The sequence below is a fragment of the Canis lupus genome, chromosome 12 (assembly GCF_003254725.2).
Source record: "Canis lupus dingo isolate Sandy chromosome 12, ASM325472v2, whole genome shotgun sequence".
Lineage (NCBI taxonomy): Eukaryota > Metazoa > Chordata > Mammalia > Carnivora > Canidae > Canis > Canis lupus.
Window position 1 is genome coordinate 6,244,241 of NC_064254.1, and position 12,082 is coordinate 6,256,322.

General features: G+C 49.4%; 1 long non-coding RNA gene across 8 annotated transcripts; it reads right to left on the reverse strand.

Annotated features, from left to right (window-relative positions):
• Positions 1-692: 692 nt before the first annotated feature.
• Positions 693-10,553, reverse strand: LOC112641509 (uncharacterized). 8 transcript variants are annotated; one of them, XR_004804338.2, is made up of 6 exons: positions 10,446-10,553; positions 6,218-6,354; positions 5,296-5,410; positions 4,923-5,000; positions 1,249-1,573; positions 693-900 (listed from the first exon to the last, which is right to left on the reverse strand). It is a non-coding gene; the product is annotated as an uncharacterized LOC112641509 (long non-coding RNA). The 8 variants fall into 8 exon arrangements; XR_003124672.3 differs by lacking the exon at positions 1,249-1,573; XR_003124673.3 differs by lacking the exon at positions 693-900 and having other exon boundaries at positions 907-1,335.
• Between the last annotated feature and the right edge of the window lie 1,529 nt (positions 10,554-12,082).

Genomic DNA, 12,082 nt, shown 5'->3' on the forward strand with positions numbered 1-12,082 from the left:
AGATTCTACGAGTCTACGATTAAGCTGCATAAAAAATACATACATACACACACCTCCATACATACATATGATGAAGTCCATCAGTGGGGGCCTAGCAATATAAGTTAAGGTGTCTTCTTCAAGTGGAATAACATTCAGCTGGAATACAACCTGGGGCATTCTTTGCATGTGATATATAATAGATAGATAGATAGATAGATAGATAGATAGATAGATAGATAGATATACAATGTCCAAGATCTATGAAGTGAAGAAAGCAAGGTCTAGAAGTGCCTAGGTAGTTCAGGTGGTTAAGCTTCCGACCTTGATTTGGGCTCAGGTCCTAATCTCAGGGTCATAAGATAGAGCCCTACATCAGGCTCCATGCTCAGCAGGGTATCTACTTAACACACTCTCTCCCTCTCCCCCTTCCCACTGTGCACACCTGTAATCTCTCTCTCTCTCTATCTCTCAAATAAAAATAGGGATGCCTGGGTGGCTCAGTCGGCTGAGCATCTGCCTTCAGCTCAGGTCATGATCCTGGGATAGAGCCCCATGTCGGGCTCCTTGCTCAGCCGGGAGCCTGCTTCTCCCTCTGCTCCTCACCTGGCTCCTGCTCTCTCTCTCTCTCTCTCTCTCTCTCAAATAAATAAATAAAATCTTAAAAATAAATCTTAAAAAAAAAAAGAAAAAGGCAAGGTCTAGACACTATGTATGGCAAACTACCATTTGAATTTTTAAAAAGGGGTTGGTAAGTTAAGAACACACACACAGAGTTTTATTTGCATAATATCTTATACCTCTCGCCTAGTAACACACGTTGCTTTTGAGAGAGGAAACGGCTGGGAGACAGGTGTGGGAAAGAAGCTGTCCGACATATCCTTCTGCATCCTTGGAATTTTAACCATGTGAGTGAATTGCCTATGAAAAATAAAATTAAAATTAAACTAAAAACATTAAAGGCACCTGCCTATTTCAGCATGTTTTCCTGGAGTGCCTTCCTCAGCCTTTTCCTCTGTGTTCACTTCCTTCCATCGAACCAGGCTTGTGGATGAGTCTCCCTCTCAGGAGGCCCCCTTAGGGAGCTTCAATTCCTTTCCTCCAACCTCCCCAAGGCATGCATCATCCAGACCAAGTTTTCTCAGACATTAATGTAATCAACTTGGTATCTTGGAAAAATCCAGATTCTGATTCAGTGGCCTACAGTGGGCCCGAGATTCTGCATTTCTAAGTAGCTCCCAGGTGAAGTTGATGCAGCTAGTCTCACACCATGCTCTGAGAAAGGAGGGTCCAGGGCTCCGTGCACTCCATGGTGAGGTTCATGGGTTAAGCACTGACAGGTCTTGAGAAGCTGCCCTGCTCCAGAGAGAAGAAGGGTTGGATGGTGGCAATTCTGGTGGAGAGTGAGACGGTCCATCCTCGGGCTGGTCTGAGCCGGTTAGCACTGCCAACAGAGTAGGGACTGCTGACCCCTGCCCTAGGGTTCTGTTCCTGCCTAACCACTCCTTTGCCTGGAACACAGACTGACCCCCCACTGCCTCCACTGAAGGGAGGCCCAGACATCAGGTGAGACCCCATGGTACATCAGAGGGAGCTGAAAGGGAAGATGAACTGGGTTATAGCACTACGTCCTGTACAAGGCCACTCACCCTAAACTTCACCAGCCAGAGAAATAAATGCCTTTCCCCTTCCTTCCTTCCTCCCTCCCTCCCTTCTTCCTTCCTTTCTTCTCTACCTCCAATATGGGGCTTGAATTCAACCCCGAGATCAAGAATTATATGCCCCGGGTGGCTCAGTGGTTGAGCATCTGCCTTTGGCCCAGGGCCTGATCCTGGAGACCCAGGATCGAGACCCGCATCAGGCTCCCTGCATGGAGCCTGCTTCTCCCTCTGCCTGTGTCTCTGCCTCTCTCTTTCTCTCTCTCTCTCTCTCTCTGTCTCTCATGAATAAATAAATAGATAAAAATCTTAAAAAAAAAATCACATGCCTTTCTTACTTCTGAAGGGCTAATGGCAGCTGCAGGCCACCCCCCTCTCGTGCCCACCCTGAAAATTCAGAAGCCAAACCAAACCTCCTACAGAAAATGAAACCAGACAGTATTTGGCAAAGCCATTCTCCCTGGGCAAAAAGCAGATGTCCTGAATCCAGGTGTGGCAGGACCACCTGCTCTGGCAGAGAGCTGATGGCCCTCCAACAGAGGTCTCCTCACTTGCCCAGGCTGAGAACTGACCCGTGAACCTGGAAGTCAAGCTCCCAAATGCCCCACCGCACCCTGTGCCCAGGGCGACAGGGTAGTTTCCTAGGCCACACACGTGGATTTCCCTGATGAGGGATTTTTCTGTATGACAAAACCCTGCTCCTGCCCACTGCCGGAGAGAAATCAGTATGGTGTAAGCTCTGGAGGGAGACCCAACAGGCACATCCCCCTCAGGGCTGATACCACCCCTGGCTGGAGCAGCACCCCCACCCCTCAGTGACCCCTGGAGAAAAGCCAGGAAAGGCACCTCCTCCCCACCCCCCCATCATCCCCACCCACCTGTGACCATGCCTGTAATTGCACCACGCACCTTCATTCTTTGGGGATGAGAAATTGCATCTCTTAAAATACTCCCACCCACGGGAGAGGAAATACATTAAGCTTTATCAGTCATCTACACTCTAATGTGAATTAGTTGATTAGTCCTGGAATGTTTCACCTGGAATGGGCCCGGTCCAAGCCCTCTTTTTCACAAGTGAGGGAAACCTCAGCCCACAGTGTACGTGACTTACTGAAGGTCAGGCAACAAGGTGGTGGCCAAGTTATGGAAGGGAAGAGGCGCAAGGGAAGGTACACAGGTGACGGGGGGAGAGGAGGACCCAGATAGCCCAGAGGAGCAGGGGCATTGTCAAGGTTGCATGTTAGAGGAGACACGTGGGTGACTCAGCAGTTGAGTGGCTGCCTTCAGCTCAGGTCCTGACCCCGGGGTCCTGGGATCAATTCCTGCATCGGGCCTGCATGGAGCCTGCTTCTCCCTCTGCCTGTGTCTCTGCCTCTCTCTCTCTCTCTGTGTCTCTCATGAATAAATGAATAAAATCTTAAAAAAAAAAAAAGTTTGCACATTATAGGCTAACTCAGAGTTTCCCCCCCATTAGAAGGTAGGAGGCAGAGCCAGGAGCAGGTCTCCATCCTGCCCCACCCCTGAACATAAAATTTCGTTGAAGTTTCTGGTTTCATCTTAGAGTTCATTCAGACACATTCTACTCTAAAATTTATCCTGGTGTGTTTTCACATAAAAATAATAGTGAGAACAAACCTGTGGTTGCCAGAGGGGAGGAGTGATGGGGGGTGGGCAGAACAGATGAAGGTGATTAAGAGGTACAAACCTTAAGCTATAAAATAATTTGTGGGGGGCAGCCGAGGTGGCTCAGCGGTTTAGCCCTGCCTTCAGCCCAGGGCGGGATCCTGGAGTACCAGGATCGAGTCCCACGTCAGGCTCCCTGCATAGAGCCTGCTTCTCCCTCTGCCTGTGTCTCTGCCTCTCTCTCTCTCTCCATTTCTCTCATGAATAAATAAATAAAACTTTTTAAAAAATAAATAAAAATAAAATAATTTTTTGAAAAATTTTAAACAGGGGCACCTGGGCAGCTCAATAGGTTAAGTGTCCAACTCTTGATTTCAGCTCAGGTTCTGATCTCAGGGGTGGTGGAATCCAGCCCTATATGGGGCTCTGTGCTCATCGGGGAGTCTGCTTCTCTCCTTCTCCCCTCCCTCTCCCCCTCCACGATCTCATTCTCTCTCTCTAAAATAAATAAATAAATCTTTTAAAAAACTTTAAACATGAAATTTTCCTCTTTTTTAAAGAATTTATTTATCTGACAGAGACAGAGAGCACAAGCAGGGGGAGCAGGAGGCAGAGGGACAAACAGGCTCTCGGTTGAGCAGGGAGCCCTACTCAGGACTTGAACCCAGGCCCCTGGGATCATGACCTAAGCCAAAGGCAGATGCTTAAACAACAGCCACCCGGGCACCTCCATACAATTTTCTTTAAATAGTTAGATTTATTTAGCCTGATATCATTTTCCACTTGTCAGATACGCTGAGATCAAAGTTTGTGTTTCTGAGAAAGATACTTGGATGGCTGGAATGGGGATGAGGAGGCTGCTTCTCACTGTATGCCCCTTTGCACCTTTTCTTTTTTTTATTTTTTATTTTTAAGTAATCTCTATACCCAATGTGGGGCTCAAACTTACAACCTCGAGATCAAGAGTCACATGTGCTACAGACTGAGCCAGCCAAGGGCCCTGCCGCTTTGCACCTTTTAAAATTTTGTGCCATCTGCAAATATGACCTAGTCAAAAAATTCATAAAATTGAAACTTAAAAAATGTCGATGGGTTGGGGCATAGGGAGACAGACTTTCTCGCTCTGGTGGGAAAGGATGCAAACAGGAACATTTGCATGTTGGACAACCGTGATATTTATCCACAGGTTCAATATGTGCCCCTTTCCCGAGTGAGTTTGCTCTGGGGAGCTAGCCTACACCTGGGGGAGATGCGGGCCAGCGTATATACGGCTACCTCCTCTGTGCTGACCCTGAGAGGCTGCACCCGAGTGTCTCACTGTCTCTCAAGTCCTTTGCTGACTCTGAACCAAAACCAGGAGCTAGATTTCCTCCTTCCCAGCCTGGTGACCTTCTCACACCACTCTGAAAGCATCGCTCAGTAAATAATAGTAAACCCACAGTTGCTGCCCATGGAGTGCTTGGTTTGGGGCTGGCTCTGTCACACAGAAAGCTCCTTGAGTCTTGTGGCCGCCTCACCAACTAGCTGCTGTCCCATCAGCCATGTGGTAGACGAGGACACGAGGGCCTGTCAGTGCTGACCTTGCCCACGGTCACACTCCCTAACCCAGCAAAGGGCAGAGAGAGGATCTGAACCAGAAGCACATGCATGCATACCACCTACCATGTATTAAGCCCCTTCTGTGCGCTGGGCCACTGTGCTAGTCCCTTGGTGGTGTTTATATGAGGTCATCTCAAGGACCTGCATTGAGGGCAAGAGGTGATGGGGACAACAGGAGTCACTGAGGGGACTGTCCCTGCCCTGGAGAAGCTGACAATATGTGTAAGCTTCTTAGATGCCCCCACAACAATCCCTCCATTTGTGCCACACTTCACAGTTTTCAAAACCCTTGATCTATCTCATTTAATCTCCTTGACAATCCTGTCAAATAATTTTCATGATCTCCACTCCGGGATAAGGAAACCGAAGTTCTCTAAGTCACATGGGGCTCCCCCCAAGATCACCCAACCAGCCAGGGGAGGGGCTGGAACCTGACCTCAGGTCTCATGACTCGGTCTCTGCTGAGCCGGGATGATAGCCTGGCTCAGTGGCTTCCAACCTGCTCCAGCAGGAGGACTCCTTTCCCTTCTCCTTTGGAAATTGTTGCAATCCTGCAAATGAAAGGGGCTGTTATTTAGGGTTTTAGTCAACCAGGGAAATTCACAGTGGAAACACGACCAGGGATTCAGCACAGCTGAAAGGCAGCAGCACAGTTATACCCAGACATTACTTATACAGTCGGCAGACAATATTTGTAGTACAAATAGACACAGAGACTTCGTGTAATAACCCGGCAGCCCCTGGGCAGACAACTGGCTGAGACCCCACTGCCAGAGCAGTTCACAGGAGGACACATCTCCCAAGTCTGTCTTCTGGGTCAGAGCACAGTGAGGGGGGTACAGGGGGAAGTACCAAAATTCAATGGGATTGGCCAAAAGTCGCGGGGGGGGGGGGATTATTGGGAGCCAAAGGGCTTGGTGAGGGCGACAGGTCATGGGGGGGCGGGGCACGGGGTATGAGGGTGTATGTGGGTTTGTTTCTGTTTTGTTTTGTTTTGTTTTGTTTTGTTTTTTTTTCATGTTTCATGTTTTGTTTTTTTGAGGAAAAGGTTGATTCTAGATGCCCAAGAGCCATTACAGCAGTTGGGGTAAGAAGCAGGCCAGAAGTGGAGAGAGTGGTCTAGAGAGGAGATAATGCAAGAGGTTTGAACTTGCAATGAAATCACCTTTCAAGAAACAAAGAGAACTAACATCCAAGCCTGGGTAGTGGGTTCTCTCCTATTATTGAGTGACCACCCCCAACCCCTGCCTCACACCATACCATTCCCCTGTGCACCCACATCTGAGCTGAATGAACGGGCAGTCCTCCATCCCCCGGACTGTGTAGAAGGCCTCCATGCTTGGTGTTCACTTACTCACCCTTCCAGAATCTGTTCCATGCAGTACAGTGCAGCAGTGACGCTCACTGATGTTAGAGCCCAGAGGCCACACTGCACATCCTAGTTCTGCAGCCGCCCTATATGACATTAAACGTCCCAGGGCTTTAGTTTCCTCACCTGTAAAATGGAAGGAACAACAGTACTTGCCATGTTGCTATTTTGAGGATTAAGCCCATGAGCATATGTTAAATACTGAGAACAGAGCTGTCCTAGAATAAATGCTTGATTATTATGCCTATGAAAAACCCTTCTCCACTCCCAACCAATCACGCTCCTCTCCCCTGCACACTCGGCTATCCAAGCTCTTCTGTCACTTTTTTTTTCTCCACTTATTTGCCTATTTATATCTGTTTCTTGATATTAAACTGTAACTACCTGGCATATCATAGACATTAGTGTGGAAGGAAGGAAGGATGAAAAGGGCCCTGCCTGCAAAAGCTTCTAATTTTACTATGGAATGGGGCACCTGGCTGGTTCAGTCTGTAGAGCATGCGCCTCTTGATCTTGGCGTCATGAGTTCAAGCCTCACGTTGGGCATAGAGCTTACTTAAAAATAATAAGTCTAGGAACGCCTGGGTGGCTCAGCGGTTAAGCGTCTGCCTTCAGCTCAGGAAGTGATCCTGAGGTCCTGGGATCGAGTCCCACACTGGGCTCCCTGCAGGGAGCCTGCTTTTCCCTCTGCCTGTGTGTCTGCCTCTCTCTCTCTCTCTGTGTCTCTCATGAATAAATAAAATCTTAAAAAAGAAAAAAAATAAGTTAACTATGGAAAGTCGAGATGAAAAGAAACTGTATAATCCTCATCTTCTATAGGCATATCTTAAAATCCTTCCCACAAAGCCATGGGGAATGGAGTTTACAAAAATCACCTAAGTTTAAACCCAGCCTTTGTGGAACTGACAATCTCTGCTGGGCAATGGGACAGGACGTGTGAAACATAGCTGTAGAACAAGATCGTGGTGTGGTGCTTGCCAGTCAAGGGACAGTCAGAGCTGCTGGAGGCCAGAGATGGGAGAGGGGAGAAGAATATGAGATGAGTCACAAGTGTGTGTGTCATTCTTGCTCAAGGTAAAATAGGATCGTTGGGTAACAATAGGAAAATGTCACAAAGCGAGATGAGCCAGTACGTGCCCCTGATTGGTGGGTAAAGCCTTGGGTGTGGGGTTCAGAGGAGGAAAGAAGACATTTTGCGGGTGGCCAGGGCAGGCTTGTTGAGACAGTGGGATCTAAGTCCAGAGTCGGGGCCCCTCCAGAGCTCATACTGGCTTAGAACCCCAATTATTTGGGGCTGGCTTTTACCTTCCTTGAGCTGTGAGCTCTTCTAGATGTTGATTTCTTTCTTTCGCTGTCTTTTTTTTTTTTTAAGATTTTATTTATTTATTCATGAGAGACACAGAGAGAGAGGCAGAGACACAGGCAGAGGGAGAAGCTCCTGTGGGGAGCCGGATGTGGGACTCCATCCCAGGACCCCGTGATCCCCACCTGAACCGAAGGCAGATGCTCAACCACTGAGCCACCCAGGTGCCCCAGATGTTGGTTTCTGATACCTTTATTATTTTGTTTTTAAAGATTTATTTATTTATTTATTTGAGAGAGAGCGAGAGTGCGCACATGAGTGGGTGTTGGAGGAGAGGGAAAGAGAATCCCAAGCAGACTCCCCGCTGAGTGTGGAGCCTGATACAGGCTTGATCTCAGGATCCTACACCAAAATCAAAGAGTTGAGCCTCAATCAACTGAGCCATCCAGATGCCCCTCGGATAACTTGATTATTATGCAAGTAACATGCTTTTATAGAAGAAGAAAGGAGGAGGAAGAGAAGGAAAAGAAAATACAGAGAACCTAAGAGAAAAAAACCCTACAGTCCCATCCCTCAAAAATCACTCTATATTTTGGTCCCTGTCTACCCACCCACCCTTTATCCACCCTTCCACCCACCCATTCATCCATCCTTTATGCATCCACCCACCCTACAACCTGCGCATCCATCCACCTATTCATTCATCCACCCATCTGTATCGGGGTTCTTAGTTGCAAACAATAGAATCCACTCTAACAGAAAAGGAATTTATTAAAAAGCATTCAAAGGGCGCCTGGGTGGCTCAGTCAGTTGAACAACTGACTCTTGATTTTGGCTGTCATGATCTCCAGGTCATGGGATTGAGCCCTGCATAGGGAGTCTTCTTTTTCTCCCTCTCCTTCTGCCCCTCCCCCAAGACGCTCATGTGCTCTTTCTCTCAAATAAATAAAATCTTTAAACAAAATATTCAGCGGCTCGCAGAATCCAGAAGGGAAGATAAACACAGAGACTCAGAATTCACGGATGATACTTTTCTTTCTTTTTTTTTTTTTTTTTTTGGATGATACTTTTCTAGTCAAGCCACCACGGTAGCTATCAACACGAATTTGACAACTTGCTTCAACTCACCCCCTTCACCAATGGTGGAAATTGGACCTTTGAACATCCCCTCCTGTTGCTCTGAAGGCCAGATGCCTCTTCCTGTACCCCCTTCCCTAGGATGACTGCTTCCTGTTGCTCTATTACAAATCAAAACCTCACGTGGATGTTTCTGATCGGTGGAGCCTAAGTCACCTGCCGACACCTTTGTTGCAAAGGAGTCTGGGAAAGTAAATTTCTGGCCTTTCCTTCAGAGAAGTGAGATTTATGATGTAGGGAAACCCCACAAACACAGGAAAGTTCATCAAAAAGTACTGGTACTCATAATGCATGGCAAATGTCCCTTATACTACACATTGTTTTCCTCCTTACAAATATAGAATGGTATCAATTTTATCATTTTGTGGATCCCCAGTGCTTGGCACAGCGTAGGCACTCCACACATGAGGAAGGAAAGGAGAAAGGGGAGAGGTCACACATTTACATGCTGCCTTACTAAACAAGATTGAAGGAAGACTTTATGTTTATACAATCCACATGGCTCCCAAGGCCTCTTGTGACTCATGAAGGAGACTCCCTCGCCCAGCACCCAGGGACAAGGCTGTCCTCCCATCCCTGTGAGGCTGAGCTCCACCCCTGGCAGGAGCATCTGGACCCCAGGGAATGCCTACCTGAGGAGTCCCTCACTTTCTCTGTAAGCCCAACTGTCGGCCTAATGTCCCTGAGGCTATCACTGAAATCTCCTCCCCTCCCCAGACCCTGGGTTTCCTGAGGTTTTAAGTAGTCTCTGAAGACCAATCTAGAACAGTTGCTGCAAAGGCAACAGTAGAGGCCTCCCCAGGTGATAAAGATCACCAGCATGGCATTCAAGCCCATCTGTTAAAAATCAGTCTTGCTCTTGGTGGTCAAGGTGTGCCATCCCAGAATGGGACGGGCCCTGCCTTTTCGAGGCTCATGCTGTAGTGTAATTGTTAAGAGGTAAGATACACCCACTTAAATGACAAGCTCTCCTGCTGCCAAATAAGGTAGGAAAAAGTCCCCGCTCCCAGGGCGCAGGGACGGCCAGGCTGCCCAGGCTGGGTGAGAGGGGGCAAGAGGAGGGGCCGGGCTGGGGGGTGAAGAGGCCTGGCAGCGGCAGGAACCTGCAGTCCCCCCAACCCCTCCAAAGCAGGCCAGACCCTGTATCTTCATTACTGGCTAGAGCATCGTGTACCCCTCCTTATCACTGCTGACGGTTTTTCTGGTTATCTGGTCATTGTCTGCGCCCTCCCCAGCTGTCCGCGGTGAGCTGCGAAGGTGCTGGGTGGGCAGAGGCTGGTGGGGACCCAGCCGGGCGAGGCCGCAGGGCAGGCGAGGCTGAGACCCATCACAAAGACGGTCTGAAGCCTCCCCCTCACGCTCCTCCCCACCCCACCCCGGGGAGGAGCCGCTGGTGTGTTTCTGGAGTGTTCCAATCCAATTAGTGCCCTCCCCTGCTCCAAGGAGGGGCCCGAGCCGCCACTCCCCTCCCCGAGGTGGAGACGGGCTGGGGAGGGGTGCTCAGGAGGTCTGAACACCCTGACCCGGCTCCTCCTGGCAGCGCGGCTGGCTCCGGCTGCACCGAGGCTGCTATGACAGCGCCCGTTTCTAGGCGACTGTTCTCGGGAATGGTCTGTTTTGGCAACCGGAGGGCCCCTGGGTAAAGGGGGCCGCCGGCCGCGGCGCATTTGCATAGCAACCCCCCCCCCCCAGCCGCGGGCTGCAGCCCCCGCCCTCCGCCCAGCGCGGCCCAGCCCCGGCCCGCCCGCTGCCGTCCCCGCCTGGTGCCCCCGCTCACCCCCCGGGAGGTGGAGGCTGCCGGCGGAGCTCGGGCATTTCCGGAAAGGCTGGTGCCCTCGGGAGGTGGGGAAATGATGCTTGGGGACAAAACACTGAAACGGAGGGTGGGGAGGGGAGTGGGGGATGAAATTCCGCTTTTACAAACCAGAGGCAAAGTCACATGGCTTGGGAGCATCAAAATGCACCCTGGATGACAGGGTTGGCTCACCCAGTGTTTCTTTAGGTGACCCCCTCAAGGAAACCCCAGGAGGTACTCGGATCATGTCTTTCGGATCATTACATTGCAAGTGTATGTGTGAGTGTGGAAATGGGTAGGCCTGGAAAAAAACAAAACAAAACAAAAACAAAAACATTTGTTACCTACAAAAAGCAGGCAGTGATCTTCCTAGGAAAGATTTTCAAATACTTGCGGGAGGAACTGGGTGACATGGTGGTATCTGAATTTCAGAAGAAACCAAAGGGAAAAATACATAGATAACTCGTGGCGGCCCCCACCCCTCCGGTCCTGCACAGGCCCACCCCACCCCAGCCACATCTGCTATCTGGAGTCTGTGATGCCAACCGAGATACCAGGCTCTGAACACAGACATTAACTGCCCAAGGACACATGCCCTGGGCTGGAACCCGAGAAGGGGGTTGGGCAGGGGCAGGTCACCTCAGCTGAGCGATCACATTCCCTGGCAGCTGTCCAAGGGGCAGCTCTGGCTGCACCTGTTTGTGGGGAGATTTGCTTTTATCAGTGTTGACACAGCAGCAGGGCCAGGGAGTAGCAGAGTCATAAATAAATGAGAGAGGGAGAGGGGAAAAAAAAAAAGGCAGGAGCCACCGAGGCGAGGCAAAAATGCTGAGGTCTTTTTTTGCTTGTTGTATGTCAGCGCGTTCAATCCAGTTTCCCCACCCCTGAAATCTCCTAGGATCATGAACAGCCTTGGCATGGGAGCTCTGGGTCTTAAAGAGATAGAATTGCAGATCGGAAGCACCTGAAGATCCTGTGCGCCAGCGTCCCTCACCAACAGCTCTCAAGGTTACTTGGTATCTTCACCTGCCACTTAACAGTTTGTCAGGAAGATAGCAGGAAGGAAGTTCCTTCCTCCCTCTGCCAAGTTTCAGCAGCATCAGGGAGACAGTATGATTAAAGTGTAGGTTTTCAAGTTAGTCGAACGTAGGATCAGCCCCTGGTGCTGTCTAGCTGTGCAACTTGGGGTATGCTAACGAACCAGTCTGGGCCTCAGCACCTCCCCAGAAATGGAAAAACAAAACCAATTATTGTAGCGAGGATGCGAGTGATGATATGAACTGAGGCTTAGAAAACTTCCTCGATGGGACACCTGGGTGGCTCAGTGGTTGAACGTCTGCCTTTGGCTCAGATCCTGATCCTGGAGTCCCGGGATCAAGTCCCACATCGGGCTCCCCGCAGGGAGCCTGCTTCTCCCTCTGCCTGTGTCTCTGCCTCTGTGTGTGTGTCTCTCTCATGAATAAATAAAATCTTTAAAAAAAAATTCCTCAGCATATATGTTCATTTGATTGCTATTACTACCTATCAACAGTCCCTCAAGTTTTTTATTAAAATGTCCCTCCCCACCCCCCATAAAAGAAAAAAAAAAAAAGAGGAAAACTGATCTGTTTCAGAAACAT